The sequence below is a fragment of the Trachemys scripta genome, chromosome 7, assembly GCF_013100865.1.
Source record: "Trachemys scripta elegans isolate TJP31775 chromosome 7, CAS_Tse_1.0, whole genome shotgun sequence".
Classification (NCBI taxonomy): domain Eukaryota; kingdom Metazoa; phylum Chordata; order Testudines; family Emydidae; genus Trachemys; species Trachemys scripta.
The window spans coordinates 102,105,978-102,120,181 of NC_048304.1; the positions used below are offsets into that span (position 1 = coordinate 102,105,978).

The 14,204-nt window shown below is 42.9% G+C and overlaps 1 long non-coding RNA gene across 1 annotated transcript in view; it reads left to right on the plus strand.

The window, feature by feature from the left end:
• The window catches only part of LOC117880550, a 34,964-nt gene extending 21,145 nt beyond the window's left edge, over window positions 1-13,819 (plus strand). The window contains exons 2-3 of the long non-coding RNA XR_004646554.1: window positions 6,774-6,880; window positions 13,749-13,819. This is a non-coding gene — a long non-coding RNA (uncharacterized LOC117880550). The remainder of the gene's footprint in view (window positions 1-6,773; window positions 6,881-13,748) is intronic.
• Window positions 13,820-14,204: the final 385 nt, after the last annotated feature.

Genomic DNA, 14,204 nt, shown 5'->3' on the forward strand with positions numbered 1-14,204 from the left:
TTATTTTTGGCCAATATTTGCCCCCTTTGTCCAGTATTTCATGTTTTGCAATACCTACAGATGGCTTTACAGTAAATGATTTCAATGCAGCATATACATACAGGTGATCACTATGGTCTAGAGAAGTGACAGTCTGTCCTTTGAACTTCTCTCCCCTCTAGCGGGTACTGGGACATTGGGTTCTATCTTTGGGGTTTCTTTAGCTCTCTATGGTGGATGTCTCTGTGATCAGGGACATGAGCCCAGAGTTGTCCTTTATTGCATGGACATAGAATGAGAACACTGCTGAGAACATAAAAGCGGTCATACTGGGTCAGACCAATGGTCATCTAGCCTTCAGAGGGAAGAAAAAGAACAGGTAATCATCATCCCCTGTCACCCATTCCCAGCTTCTGGCAAAAAGAGTCTAGGGACGTCAGTTCAGAGCATGATTTTGCATCCCTTCCCATCCTGACTAATGACCATTGATGGACCTATCCTCCATGATGGACCTATCCTCCATGAACTTATCTAGTTCTTTTTTGAACCCTGTTATAGTCTTGGCCTTCACAATTTCCTCTGGCAAAGAGTTCCACAGGTTGACTGTGCGTTTTGTGAAGAAGTAGTTCCTTTTGTTTGTTTTAAACCTGCTGCCTATTAATTTCATTTGGTGACCCCTAGTTCTTCTGTTATGTGAAGGAGTAAATAACACTTCCTTATTTACTTTCTCCACACCAGTCATGATTTTATAGACCTCTATCATATCCCCCCTTAGATCTGAGCTAACATGTGGATTCATTCCAGTATAATGTGATTTGTAGCAAACCTTTAGCCAAATTCATGGCTGTAGTCAGCCAGGAACACATGACTCAGTTTGAATAAAATAAGAAACAATACAATTTTTCATCCCAAATAGAATTCTATCATTTTTCTGAAAGTTGAAAAAATCCCATAGACTTCAATTAACTCTCCTCATTCCTTCTCCTCCAATTCCTCCTGTCCTCATCTTCCTCTTGCCTCCTGCAATTACTCTCCTTCTCACTTACATTGCCTCTCACCTATTCTCTACCCCCTATTCATTCTCTAACTCCCCTTTTCACTCTCTCTCCTAATCCAGTATCCTTTCCCTATACTCCCTCTTCCTCTCTTGTTCACTTACTTCTTCCTATGCAACTTGTTCCCTCTTTACCCTCTTCTTCCTCTGTTGATCCTATCTCTTCCCCTCTTCCTTCTTCCCATTCTATTATCTATACATCTTCCTTGTTTTATTCTTTCTCCTTCCCTCATTCTCATCTTATTCTCTCCCCTGTGCTGATCACATCCCCCCGTCTTCCTCATCATATTTATCTCCATGCACACTGTCCCTGCTTCCTCATTCTCTCCTCTTAAAGGAGCAATGGCCCCTGGATCCCTCTGCTATCAAAATGCCTCCCTTCCCTCCCACGGAGATCTTCTTGCTCTCTCTCAGGCCTGGTGGGTGGGAGGAAATGTGAGATCTTCACACTCCCTCCCTTCACACACACTCAGTGGGGAGCTGCTGTGAGAGACAGGGCACACACTGACGGCAGAGGGGGAGCTGTAGCTTTGATCTAAGTTCCCATTGCTCTCCCTGCTCAGAGAGAGGAAAAGGGAGCTTGGATCCAAACTCCCACTGTCCAGCTGCACCAGCCAGCAGACCTTGCTGAGCAGCAGTTTCTGAATACTGTATGGAGGGTGCCTGTGCAGGCATGCACCTTACAGGGAACCCTCATTTGCAAGCTTTCTGAACATATTAGGAGTCATACTGTATACTTGAACTCGATCCCTTCTCTAAACTTACCTTAATCTGTAGTAATCGACACCGGTATGGAAAGGTATATGCACCATTAACTACAATTTACATGTGATAATACACTGTTTTTCTTCATTAGAATTTCCAGTCTCCTTTCCTGGGTCCTAAAGCTTCCTAATATAGATTTTCCTAGATAACGTTCAGACAACTGATAGCTGCCACCAGTCCTCCTTAGTCTTCTTTGTGTACACAACGTAATCTGCCTCCCTTTTGCTGGACTTCAAAGATGATGGATCGGATTTTCCATTAACACCAGTGTAACTCATTTTCCAGTGAAGTTCTGATTTACATGGGGAAAGTGAGAGGAGAATCAGGCATATGATATCTGGAAGAGGTGATAAGAGAGGAGTTGTCTGAGTAACAATTGTTACCAATGAAAAATCAAAGACCAATTGATACCTTGGAACAGGGGAAGAAGTTGGATGCGGATAGGGCACAAACAACTAAGAAGAGCTAATGAAAACCACAGAAATATTATTCTTTAACTGGTTTCATTCCCAAGGGGAAACATTATGCGTATTTAGCAGTGTGGGAATGAAAACAATTAACACAGTCACGGGGCTTAACTACGTACACACTCATATATCTCATGTTAAAAAAGTTTTTGGAAAACAGGAAATGCAACAGATCCCCACACAACATTACAGGATAAACATGAGACTGGCATATGTTTAGAGTTGACAAAGAAACATATATAGAAATTATGTGGATTTCCACACATTTTCCCCATGAGGTATTAGGAAGAGTATTTTTCTCCGGTTACCCCACTGCTTATGCTATTATGCTGTTGTTTCAGTATCACAAGTCTTCAGTCTTACTGATTGTTAGACCTGCTCTGCTGCCTTTGTGTCCCCTGTAAGATCTGTCTCAGACTGAGTGGAGGTGGGGAATGGCTGTTTGACAGAAGTAGGGACTCCATAGTAAAAATTAACTCTAGGTATTATATTTCTTAGTATTTTCACAGTTACTGTGATGAGTTAGAAGGCTAGATCGTTAGTTGTGTTCAAGCAGTGCTTGTCACCACTGAGGAGAGGGGCCAAAGATGGCTTTATGCCATCTTTCCTCAATCCACCCTTGTATTGGGGATTGTCAGGGTTTGTTCATTTCCCAGCCCAATTCCAAACAGCCTTATGGTGCACTAAACTGAACCATTTGCAACAGTCCTCCAGGAGCTGTTCCATGGCTGAGAAATCATCAAAGTACAGTAGAACTCTAGCTAGGACCCTGACATGCCAGAGCCAGGAAGAGAGGTGGCTTAGGGCTTGCTGTGCCAGCCCTCTGCCACTAGAGGACTAAGGGAATGCCACCAGCATACTCCAAAAATAACCAGCTGGCCCTATCTGCTGACTTTTCAGCTCCTTTTTGCTAATGGAGCAGCACAAAGCAGTTGGAGCAGGAGGTAACGATCTCTAGGCCAAAGTTTTCATTTACTGTTCTTCAGGGCTGTGGCAGAATATTCCTGTTTGAGTACATCCTTCATCTATGGAACAACCTTCATCTGGCAGGCCCATAAGTATTAGGGATGACCATATTTCCCTATGCTAGTAAAATTACTTGTACTCAAGCGAATTCTATGGCAATCAATCAGAACTATGCAGTACAAAGGTTCAAATTAATATCAAGTTGACTGAGCCCCTGTTAAAAAGAAATACTGCGTAGTTGGATTCATTTTATTTACCTTCTTATCTTTAAAGGTTTAGGGTTCACATGGCGAGAGGTGACATGCACACACTCCTGTAAACAACTCACAGAGTGGGGGTTACCGACCAAGCCGACCCTTCCTGCCCGGCACTCTCTGCCCTCCATGCCTGGCTGGGCCCCTGGGATCGACCTGCCTCTCCTGGTACTCCTGGTACAGGTGTATGGGGGGGGGGGGGGGCATGTTCCCAAGGCAATGTGGTGGTGGGGTTATGCAGGGTCACATGCTCCCCCTCCCCAGATTTCTGCCAGGGTTCACACCAAAACGTGACCAGCAGCAGCCTTTTGGCACTGTGCGAGAGGGGAGAGACGGAAGCTGCTTCCAGACACAGGGAGGAGGGGGAAGGGAAGGGATGACCTGGCCCGTGTCTTTGCAGAGCTCATCTCTTCCCCCGCCGGCCCCCCACCCCACCCCCATGTGGCTGGAAGCAGCTTGTTCCTTCCTGCCCACACTAACACCTCCAGCTAACACCTCCAGGCTGCTGTTGACCACCGACATAACCCAGACGCCTCCTGTCCCCTGGCTACAGTGCTGGCAGAAAGGGGTTAGGCCCAAAGGATGCACTGTGCACCAGGGCCCCGGGAATGTGACTGCAGGGGCTTCAGCGAACCCGGCCAAAGAGGTGGCTCAGCAGCGGAGGGTGCCTAGGGGACGGAGCAGCCCCGTGTTGCCTGGGGGCAGGACCCAGTGCAGTGCAGGGGCAGGTGAAGAGGGTGCTAAGCCCCTGCCTGGGGGGCTGCTATGGAGCCTGCAGGGTCAGGCTGCGAACAGGCTGGAAATCGCTTTTCCCCGCACCACTCCAGAGCTTAGCTGAGGGGTGGAGAGGGTTCCCTGTGCCAGTGCTGTGCGGGGCTTTGGCACATGCAGGGCTTTGCTTCTCCTGACCAGCGCCCCAGGCTGGAGGGTCTTGGGCTTTCCCAGGGCGCTGGCCCAGACAGAGGCAGTGGGGGAAGGAAGGAGCCTGCTAGCTAAACTGCTGGTGAGCTGAGCGCTCCGATCGGGAGCTGGTTCTCCGCACAGCTGCTGGGAGTGGGATGCGGCCCACTGGGGGGGACATGGGGAAGCAGCGGGGCTGGGGGGGTGAAGGGGCAAAGCAGGGAGCATGTAAGGGGCCAATGGGTGGGCAGCAGAGGTGACACATAACCAGCCGCTGCCTGGCAGCTGCCAGCACTCACTGGCGGCCGCAGTGTGCAGCCAGCGCTGGCCAGAAACGGGCCAGGGGGCAAGGCCCTGCTGGCTGAGAGGTGTCATGCAGTGGGGGCTATGCTGATGGACCAGCAGGGGGAGTGGCCAGCCCCACGCACTGCAGCTTTGCCCCACCACCAGCCTTGTACACCCACCCCCATCATTGTACACTGGACCCTCCCACTCACTGCTGGTGGGCAGGCGGCTGGCGAGCAGGGATCCAGCCAGCAGAAGGATGCACCAGTACTGATCAGGGGGAGATAGAAAATACAGGATAATTTGCCCACTTTTAAGAAAAAGTCAGGACACCTGCAGGAGGGCTTAAATACAGGACTGTCCCTTTAATAACGGGACATCTGGTCACCCTAATGAGTATCCTTATTTGGGGAGCTGGAAATCATAGGGCAAAGCTTTTTATTAATGTACTTTAAACCAAGGCAAGGTGACTTTGTGGCAGTGGACTGTAGTAACCGTATGGAATTGATGCAAAGATTATTGGTTATTTTTACAGAATTACACAATACTGTCACCATGGTTGTAGATGGATACAGGGTGATAAAAACGAATATATAAATAAATAATTATTGGTATTGCGGCATATATGTCTTAGCTTTAAGCTTCCTGCTTCTCATCAATCCACTTAAGCCTAAGGAACGGCAAAGACCTTTTCAAGATTACTGTCCTTTTCTGTCCCTAAGTGACACTTGCCAAGCTTATATCCTTATAGACGATTATTAGCCCAAAACTGCTTCTGCTGCTCTTTACATATTTTCCACACAGAAAATAGTTACACCTATTGTACTTAGTATGACTTCACTTTTCTTGTGATAAATCCTGAAAATTAATATACTGTATCATGCAGATTACAAAATGAAAGTGTCCTAGACATTGTGTATATTCTGGTTTTGGAACACTGCCAGTTAGAGAGGAACTAATGTCTTAATGATCTTAGTTAATGAAACGAGGGGATTCAGCAATAAATTTTCCAGGAAGATATGTATGTATGCATATACACATACCAGCCAAACAAAAAAACTCAAACCAAAATCCCAGTAACTGATACGCTTTTCACCATTTTGGAGGAACTAAAAGACTCTGAAAATAAAATGTATTCACTATATAATCTGGGTGACAAATCCTAAAGATAATGGGTTTGTTCCGTATTGGAAATGCAGCCAAAGCTCCCACTGACCTTAAGAGAAACTTTTATGTTTGAGTAAAATAGAAATGTTTATGTCTAGGCTGCACAAGACATGCAGGACTGGGTGCTAAGTATTTAAAATAGATTTCACTTTTTAAAATTAAATTAAAGAACAATGAAATCTTTTGTTAAATTATTTGCTAAATTTATTTCCTGATCTGGTAAATTAAGAGAAAGGCAAGCTCTGAAATGGGAAGTCTTATAGTTAAAAATGTGGCTCTGCTGTCTTTTGGAATGTAGATCCAATTAGTTGCAATTCCCACTGTTTTTCAAGATAATCTTCCACAGCTGTTCAACAGTGGTCTAGATTTTAACAGGAAAAACTGGCCATCTCCATAATTTTTATTTAGGCTTTGGATAAGACTTGAGTATTTATAAAATTGTAGAAGGAGCAAAATAATTGAGAACTGCACTTGCAATGTGTTCCGCAAATTTGGGCAGAGTACTTGCCAACGCACACATTGCTCTACCACCTCTATCTAAAGCAACCCACCATTGGGAATATAAAGTCAAAGTAGAAAAATTGAGCATTTAATGGTCTACCATTATTGTTGAAATCACAATGACAGGCCATGATCTTCAAGTACAATTTTGATCCTTATGTAGTAACTGAAATTACAGCATTTCATACCCTGACTATATTATAGGGAATAAAACATCTGTCTAAATATTAGAGATATAAAATCCTCAAAATAAAGATATTTGAGAATAACTTGCACAGAGCACCTTTCCACCTGCTTTGCTTAGTGTAATGCAGTCATTATGGCAATAAATGTTTCTAATAAAGTATGAAAATGGATTGTTTGCTTTGCTGCTTGTATGAACTCTCATTTCTCTTTTTATTATATCGAATCTGACATTTGCTTACCCTTTATCAGTGGAATATTTAATCAACTCCAATCTGTAAGAAGCAAGAGGAATTTCTATTTTATTTAAAACCTGTCCCATATGAAAAAGGACTGGGAAATAGCTCATGCAATGTATGGTAAGTGTGAAGAGTGTTATACTTACAACCCCGAATATTTATCTAGTAAAAAAAATAGATAGTTCTAAACATGTATAATACCATCTGTGTCTCCTTCAATTGCTTAAAGCAATGCTGAAAAGCTTTAATGATTTAACATTTCTAATTTTTATCTGCAGTACATAATCTATAGATTTAAAACATTGTTTAATTGAACTGTTTTCTGTATCTACAGAAATATCCTATGATATATTTCTTTCTACTGTTCTTGAGCTATCACTTTTAAGAAATGTCATACATATATTTCCTGTAATTTAATTGAGTTGTTGACCAGAATGCTCAATATAAACAGTCTGTGTTTCCTCTCCTTCTGTATTTTGGCTAATCCTCTGTTTTAGGCAATCTAATGACAAGTGCTAGTTATCTGGAGGTACATGGCTTTCAGACCAGTACAGTATGATTTATGGTTCCTGTTCTACAGAAAGTATCACAAGCTCACAGAAGTGAAAACTTCCAAATAGGCATCTAACTTTTGTAATAAATGCACCTAACAACATGTCTGCAAATATATAGCAAACAGTGTGAGTGATGTATTATTATACAGTGCATAGCTTGACTTGGTCTGGTTTTGTTTATGAATTTGGCTTGCATATGTTTCAAATTTCCAATCCATTCAGTTGCTCCAGTGCTCCTAAAGACAAACATGTACCGAACATTGTTAGTTAATTATTTTAATAAAATATTTGTATGAATTTTATTAAAGATCTACAATGCCTCTGCTACTTTCAACCATTTTAAATGACCATATTAACAAATATAAGTAAATGAATTTGAGATTTCCAAATTATAAAAAGATCAACCAGAATACAACTAACTATACAATACAAGAGCAAGGGGACACATGATTAAATTGAAGGCCAATACTTTGAACAAATAAAATGAAATCCTTCTTTACACAATACATGTTCAGTCAGTGGAATTCACTACCACAGGGTGTCATTGAGACAAATGCTGTGGCTGGATTTAATAAAGGACTGGGTAATTTTATGACTATTATTAAAATATGTAGCTCTGCAAGCTCAGATAATGGTCAGGGTAATCAAACCTCATGCTTCAGTTTGTAAGGTGGGAGTCAAAAACCTTTCCCCATTCCCAGTGCTGAATACACTGGCTTAGTGCTTTATGGCAGTTTTCATCTCCTTTTGAAAAATCAGGTACTGCCCATTGCTAGGGTATTAGACAGACTAGACAGGTCACTGATCTCATCAGGGATGACAATTCCTAGGTTCTTAGGAAAAATTAATTACTAAATATCTTATACACATACAGCCTGAGTCTGCCATTTTTGAAAACCCATACATACAACCTCTCGGTATGATAGATCTCTGTTCCTGTCCAGGGCAACAGAACAAATACATGATCCATTACTCTTCTATGCATGAATCTGGCTATGGGAGAAGCTTTTGGCAAACATAGTCCGTGTTTGACCCAGATATTGTTCAGTGTACAGATCTAACACCATTTTTTCTTTTTACAGTGTTTCTAGTTTCTACTTCTGCATACTGAACGGGATCCCTAGTCATTTCTTCACAGATCAGCAAAGGGGAGAATTTCTTTATCTGTATTTTTTGCATGTTGATTCTAATATTTGTTACTTAGGGAGGATCATCTTTACAATAACTTGATTAAAATGTTGGACATGTTCATTTGTCCTGCATACTTAAATAAATTCATCCTACAACTTATTGAATAGGATATCAAGGCCCAAAAATAAATTTGAAGCAAATGAGGGTCATTGCCAAAATCTTTTCAAGAAAAATTAGCGAGCCTCCATAGTGCTCTCTGTTAGTGTTGTGAGGTCAGAAAAGCAGGTTTTGGGGAATGGTTTAGTTAGGAGACTGCCAGTGGGATACAGAGCCTTTCACCTCTAGGTAAACTGGCATGAATCCAGCTCTGGTTGGTATCAATTGGGAGGCTGACTATCTGGAGGCTGTTAGGTTACCTTTGTGAAGTAGATTGTTGAGCTCAGTCCAGTTTAGTGCACATCATAAAAGTTAACATTACAATTGGCACTCATTGATACCTTTTTTAGCAGTCCTAATAGAGAGGCCCATGATTCTGAATGGGCATGGATACTGACTTAGTTTCTCACTTCTGGAAAGATGCTAATGCACATTGGGGAAGCTTGCACTGCCACTGCTCACTTCATTCCTGTTTTTAGAAAAATAGACAACTTTGGTTTTCAGTACCAGCATCTTTTCCAAACATTAAATTGACTCGGGAAAAAGAAAATAAAGAGAAACTGGCTGTGAATGTCAGAATTATTCCTGGCATAAATTTATTTAAACACTACTTCCCAAACAGTTGTATTCCAACACCTTTGAATTGGCAACATATTTATAAAGGTTTAAATGCTTGACCACGTCAGGTCAGTTGTGGTCTATATTTGTTTCTGTTGGATCCAGCGATATCCATTTCAGACATGAACATAAGAAAAATATATATACTTGTCTAACTGCATGTTGTACAAGCACCATGGAAGTAGAACTCACGGTTCTAAAATTCACAGGTTTCTATCATCTGAACTAAAGGTGAATCTCTATTGCCTGAGAGCAATAGTAGGGCTTTTATCCTCTTTTCAGGTCACCTACCAGCTGCTGAGGTAATGGCAAATACTTGGGCTGAGCAGAATCCCTCTAGCTGTTGTCTGCAATATGCATTCACTAAGCCAGTATATTAGAGAACTATCACACTTTTTGGAGATTTGGCATCATTTTATTAAATTAACCTTTTTTGCCATCTAAAGCAGAGGAACTGTGGATTTTTAAAAAAGTTCGGGATTGCATTTTAAACATATTTTTAAATGAATTGTTAAAAGCACAAGGGGCTCCTTGGCATTGAACAAAGAAACCATTATAATTCTGTAGTCAGCTTTATTATTGTAAGTACTGTAATGCATTCTACTTTGGAATACCCTTGAAGACCATCCAGAATTTTTTTTTTTTTGGTTCAGAATGAATTCGCCTCCCTACTTCACAGGTCTTCAAATCTCTGCACTGATTTCCTGTTTTGTAAAATCTAAGTGATCTGAATCCAGATTAATGGATAGATTATCTCTCACCTAATTTCTCAAGCAGATGTCAGTTGGAATGCTGCTGCCACCAGGTCATAGCGTATAACTCTCTGAAGCTAGTGGCAGGTCTTTCTCAGTTCAGGGCCCCTTTCTCTGGAATTATCTAGGCCCTATGTGGACTGCCAAACCCAGGACTCATGAGCTGCAGGGGCACAATGTAAAGCCCATTCATTTTATTTAGAGAGAGACTGAGATGGCCATGTGTTGAGTTTTATTTTTGCAAGACCTTAGTCCTATTGTTTTTGCTTTCCCCAAAGCTAAATTCAAATCTTCTGTCAGGCTGGTAACGAAGAGAGTTTGATTGTCATTCCTTCAATATGAGATAGGTAAGTCTAATTGTCTCTGTCCTTAACTGAGGACTGTATGGAGAGCATCTGACTGACATTATTTCCAGCAATGAGTGCGTCTGACTGCTTATCGCAGTATGACTAGCCTGTTACTGATAATCAAGGCCCCAGTCTTCCCCTGACTGCATTCTGAAGGCCTACCTGGGGATAACCAACTGTGTAGGTGGCCAGTTAAGGATTAATTAGTAGACAAAAGTTTGGACCTAATAAAGGTCACCCAAGCTCAGTTAAAGGAGGTATTCTTCAGGAGATAGGAAACTCCTGAGGAGGGGAGCACCCAGAGAAGATAAGCAGAAGATGTGCTATTGGAGAGAGAGAGCTTTCTGGGAAACCTACCAGATCAGGGAGCTTGGAAGAGATGATCCTGGAGATGGGGGAATTCTAGAGGGAGAGATGCAATTGGAAGACATCCAGGAGTAGCTGGCCTCAGCTGGGGGAGGCCCCAAACAATGACAAGAAGCTTCGTCTTCTAGGGACAACAAGCTGTCCTGGGGAAGAGCTGCCCTTGACAGACCTCCATGAATCCCACTCTGGAGGAGAACTCTATCCAGGTAGCAGCAGGAAACTTGACTCCAAGGGCAGAGCCCTGAGCTGAGAGTATCCAGGTGAAGAGCTTGTATGGAAGCTAGTAGAGGACTCAGGTGGGATCAGATGGACAGTGAGAGATCCGTCTCTCAGATAGGAAGCTGGGATGAAGGTTTTGTTTATTCTTTGTCGTAATCTTTCTATTAAATAAATAAGAACCTCCAAAGACAGTGCTCCTTAATATCTGAAGCCTGCTTGGACTTATCCATATCCCAGGTGAAGGGAAATCAAGGCAGGCCTGATCAGTGGCACCACACCTGACCACTAGGGGGCATTCAGGGGCAGCCTGCATTATGATACTGCTACTCTTTTCAACATGGAGACCAATGGACAGAGGATCTGAATTCTGCTTTTACCAATATGGCGAGGTATGGATTCTTTATAACTGATTATTATCTCCTTGGAACACCCTACTTCTCCCCTCCCCTGTGCCCATGGCTTGAGGGTGGCAAAGTGTGATACTTTTCAGATTGCTCTGTCAGATTCTAATTATACTTTGAAGAGATCTTTCTGTAGAACAGTGGTTCCCAAACTTGTTCCTCCGCTTCTGCAGGGAAAGCCCCCGGTGGGCCGGGCTGGGTTGTTTACCTGCCGTGTCCACAGGGTCAGCCGATCACGGCTCCCAGTGGCCGCGGTTCACTGCTCCAAGCCAATGGGAGCTGCTGGAAGCGGCAGCACGGTTCGCTGCTCCAGGCCAATGGCCGCTTCCAGCAGCTCCCATTGGCCTGGAGCAGCAAACTGCAGCCACTGGGAGCCGTGATCGGCGAACCTGCGGATGCGGCAGGTAAACAACCTGGCCCGGACCACCAGGGGCTTTCCCTGCACAAGAGGCGGAACAAGTTTGGGAACCACTGCTGTAGAACATTGTTCATTTAAAAAACAAATATTGGATTGGATTATAACCTGGTCTCGTCCCCTTTTCCAGTTTAAATTAAACCACTATACTGCACCACTACAGAAAAGTAAAACCCACATATTTATTTATATAATGCAAAAGATTGAATAAGAACCAGTCCTACTTATGGACAATACAAAGTATCATCAAAAATACTTCCGTATTCTGCACTAATTTTACCAGTTGACTGATCTCTTTCAATTAAAGGTCAAAATCTTTTGGGCTTACTCTATGGCTTTGTCTATAATATGATATTTTTGTTAAATATCCACCCAATTGCTACCATCATTTCAGCTCCACCAGTGGTTACACTGGCCACAGAACTACTGTAGACAAGGTGCCTGTAGCCACCAGCATTTTAAGCACCACACCATGTAGATCTGCTCTGAACAGTTAAATGTGACCGCTTAAAATGCAGGTGGCTGACCTGAACCTTGTCTACACAAGCACTTACAACATTCCTACCACTGGGAGAGCTGAAAGAGTGGTAGTGATGGTAGGGAGTTGTAGCAAAATCTCTACATTCTTCTCCAAATGAGGGATATCTATGCTCCATCTCCCACCAGCATGATGCCCCAAAACAATGGGCTAAATTCAGTCTTGTTGTGTAGGTTCACTAGTAAGAGAAGACAGTATAGGGATTAATTTTTATATTTCCTTCCAGTGTATCTGTTCAGGACCCAGACAAAATGCTGCTTCTATCAGTTCCTGAGTAATGTCTGTTGTGGTTGATGGTGCTCCATTGTTCTGAGAGGAATAGCCAGTCCCAGTCTTGATGTGCTAGCTATCCAGCAGACTTGGGGGAAGTGCAGGCTGGAACTCTGATTGCAAAGTGTCTGCAGCAAAGTCCCTGAGATATTCTTTCTGTACCTCCATTTTACAGGAAGAATACCAGGCTCTGAGTACCTCTACTTAGCTGCTACAATTCCTTTTCTTTCCCTTTCGTGTCCTCATCATAGCAGCAAACTGTTCTCTGCTTTTTTTTTTTACCTTGATCTCTCCTGGAAAACAGGTAAAATTACAGTAAGCATACTTTCAAAAACTGTCTGAGAAATGCATACACTCTAAGTGTGAAGTACAATGGCCTGGGTGCATGAGTCCATGCTTTCCTTCCTTCCGGCTTGAAAAGGTTTCTCTCTGTACTATAAGAAAGAGAAAAGATCCTGCTGAGGATCTTTTGTGTGCATGGAGGAGAAAATGTTTTATCTACCCAGGTGAAAGAATGGACCTTCATATAATTATAAGCAGCATTCTAGGTTGGAATGACATTGCAATATAGGAGTGCTAATTGGACAATAGTCTTCTGCCATCTGAACTTAATGACAATGGGTATGTATTGTCTTGTCTTTCTAATCTAACCCAAGGAAAGAAACACAATTTATGCCAAGGAGTAAAGAAGTTATTCTGATGACTGTCACTTGTGCTTTGTCAGAGGCCAGACCAGCTGGACCAGCTCCTGGCCTGCTCCCTGACTAACTATGCTGCTAGGCAACTAATGAGTCCAGCTGTACTGCCTTGGAAGTGACAGAGTGGCCACAGCCCTTGATGGGCTGCTAAACCAGCAGCCATACTTATAAGCCTGGCCCCGACAACAGATCAGTGGCTGCTCAATGTATACCATGCCTTTGTTTCAGTTGCTACTCCTACTTTGTTCCAGCCTGCTTCCAGTTCCTGCTCCCCTGTGGCTTCAGACTTCTGGTTTTGATCCCTGTCTCTGCCTCTGGCTTATGACTGGTTGACCCTCTGGTTCTGGTATTGAACTCCTGTCTCTCTGGTACTGATCCCTGGCTCTGCCTCTGGCTTATGACACTAATTTACCCCCTGGATTTGGCATTTGGCTTCTGTCCTTCTGGTACTGACCCTTGGCTTGTTTCCTGTACTCTACCGGCCTGGGACCCAGCTCTAATTGACTCTTGCTTCCATTTCTAGGCATGACTGCCCGTGGCCTGGTCAGCTACATGCTTACAGTTTGCAGTGTTGTTGTAGCTGGGTGAGGAAAGGTGAGTGAGGGGATATCTTTTATTGAGCTTATAGTAATTCCTCAATTATGATTCCCATGGTTGCATTTCTTGACCTTTTGCCCATACCACATAATCATAGTATGTTTGTTTATATGCTGTGGGGCAAGTTTTCAAGAGGGTCCCCTAACATTACATGCACAAAATATCCAGGTCAATGTGCAAGGCCCATATTTGCTCCTACAATCTGGATAATTACATATCTAGTTTATTATTTGCATGTGTAATTACTTCACTTGGGCACATGAAGCCCATCTGCATGCATAAATGTGGAATGAAAGCCAGTTTTTCATGTTCAGGTTTTGATACAGTCATAGAAATTAGCGATAAATAAGACCTACTAGGTTCACTTGTCCATATCTCCCTG